Source organism: Penaeus vannamei, chromosome 28 (genome assembly GCF_042767895.1).
Source record: "Penaeus vannamei isolate JL-2024 chromosome 28, ASM4276789v1, whole genome shotgun sequence".
NCBI lineage: Eukaryota > Metazoa > Arthropoda > Malacostraca > Decapoda > Penaeidae > Penaeus > Penaeus vannamei.
This window is the reverse complement of record NC_091576.1, coordinates 31,588,439-31,590,938: the sequence shown is the minus strand read 5'-3', so window position 1 is coordinate 31,590,938 and position 2,500 is coordinate 31,588,439. Positions and strand designations below refer to the sequence as shown.

General features: G+C 44.9%; 1 protein-coding gene across 1 annotated transcript in view; it reads right to left on the bottom strand.

Moving 5' to 3' along the window:
• The window catches only part of Myo31DF (Unconventional myosin ID), a 122,539-nt gene that overhangs the window by 20,284 nt on the left and 99,755 nt on the right, over positions 1–2,500 (bottom strand). The gene's annotated exons all lie outside the window — the stretch shown is intronic.

The window sequence follows — 2,500 nt, the reverse complement described above, 5'->3', positions numbered from 1 at the left end:
GGTGGGTGGGTGGTAGTGGGTAGTGGGTAGTGGGTAGTGGGTAGTGGGTAGTAGTGGGTAATGGTGGGTGGGTGGTAGTGGGTAGTGGGTAGTGGGCAGTGGGTAGTAGTGGGTAATGGTGGGTGGGTGGTAGTGGGTAGTGGGTAGTGGGTAGTGGGTAGTGGGTAGTGGGTAGTAGTGGGTAATGGGGGGTGGGCGGTAGTGGGTAGTGGGTAGTAGTGGGTAATGGTGGGTGGGTGGTAGTGGGTAGTGGGTAGTAGTGGGTGGATGGTAGTGGGTGGGTGGGTAGTGGGTAGTGGGTGGTGGGTGGTAGTGGGTAGTAGTGGGTGATGGTGGTTGTAAAGAAGGTGGGGATGACGATGATGAAGATAATGATAATGATGATAATAATAATAATAATAGGAATAGTAAGGATATAAAATCGACAAGAAAACAACAACAATGAAAATAATGACAGCAACAACCACTATAGTAATAATAATGATGATGATGATTATGATGATAACAACAACAATAGTAATAACAACAATAATGATGACTGATGATGATAATATGGAATGAGGAGAGGAGGAGGAGTAGGGGGAGGAGGAGGAGAAGGAAGAGGAGGAGAAAGAGAAGACGAAGTAAAAGAAAAAGAAGAAGAAAGAGGACGAGGAAGAAAAAAAGAAAATATAATAAGAAGAAGAAAGAAGTAGAAGAAAAAATAAAAAAGAAGACGACGACAATGAAGAAGAAAAGAGAAGACGACGACAATGAAGAAAAAAAAGATGGCAGAGACCCCGCGGATGAGGCTGGTACGGAGAGGAGGGGAAAGGAGAGAAGGGAAGGGAAGGGAAGGGAAGGTAAGGCGGGAAAGGGGAAAGCGAAAGGGGAGAGGAGGGGAGGGGAGGGAAGGAGAGGAAAAGAGAGGAGCGAGGAGAAGAGAAGAGAGGAGTATACGAAACGAGACGAAGAAGAAATGTAGGAAGGGGAAGGGGAAGGGGAGGGGTAGGGCTGACCGGCGGCAGAACGTGGCCGAGCAGATGATGGAACGGAAAAAAAACTGTGCCACGCCGAGCACACCTGCGATGCACCTGCTGCCTAATCACCTACATCTGTGATCCTACCCCCCTCCCCTCCTCTCTCCCCTCCTGCCCCCTAATCCTAAACATTGGTGACTCATGACGGCGATGGTAATAACACAGTATGATGTTGATGGTGAGAACCCCATCACCGAAGACGAAGAGGAGAAGGAGGGGTGGAAGAGGAGAAGGAGGGGTGGGAGAGGGAAGGAGAGAGAGAGGGAGACGGAGCAGAGAACACGAAAGAGTAAGGACAGAACGAGCAAGCGAAGAAAAATCACACGAGGAGGAGGAGGAGTCGATGAAGAAGGCACAAGAGAAGACAAATGAGCCAGACCAGAAAAAAAAGGGGGGAAAAGAGAAAGAGGAACAGAGGGAGAGAGAGAAGTCCCAGAAGGAAGGCCTCCCACAGGAAACCCAGCGAGCACCTGCGGGAAACGAGACCAAAAGATATCCTACGTCAGGATATCATGCGGCCGGGAAATCATCTTCTGATCCGTCACACTATCTATTCTCTACCTATCCTCTATCTATCCTCTACCTATTCTCTACCTATCCTCTATCTATCTTCTTCCTATCCTCTATCTATCCTCTACCTATCTTCTTCCTATCCTCTATCTATCATCTACCTATCTTCTTCCTATCCTCTATCTATCCTCTACCTATCTTTTTCCTATCTTCTTCCTATCCTCTATCTATCCTCTACCTATCTTCTTCCTATCCTCTATCTATCCTCTACCTATCTTTTTCCTATCTTCTTCCTATCCTCTATCTATCCTCTACCTATCTTCTTCCTATCCTCTATCTATCCTCTACCTATCTTTTTCCTATCTTCTTCCTATCCTCTATCTATCCTCTACCTATCTTCTTCCTATCCTCTATCTATCCTCTACCTATCTTTTTCCTATCTTCTTCCTATCCTCTATCTATCCTCTACCTATCTTTTTCCTATCTTCTTCCTATCCTCTATCTATCCTCTACCTATCTTCTTCCTATCCTCTATCTATCCTCTACCTATCTTTTTCCTATCTTCTTCCTATCCTCTATCTATCCTCTACCTATCTTCTTCCTATCCTCTATCTATCCTCTACCTATCTTTTTCCTATCTTCTTCCTATCCTCTATCTATCCTCTACCTATCTTCTTCCTATCCTCTATCTATCCTCTACCTATCTTTTTCCTATCTTCTTCCTATCCTCTATCTATCCTCTACCTATCTTCTTCCTATCCTCTATCTATCCTCTACCTATCTTTTTCCTATCTTCTTCCTATCCTCTATCTATCCTCTACCTATCTTCTTCCTATCCTCTATCTATCCTCTACCTATCTTTTTCCTATCTTCTTCCTATCCTCTATCTATCCTCTACCTATCTTCTTCCTATCCTCTATCTATCCTCTACCTATCTTCTTCCTATCTTCTTCCTATCCTCTATCTATCCT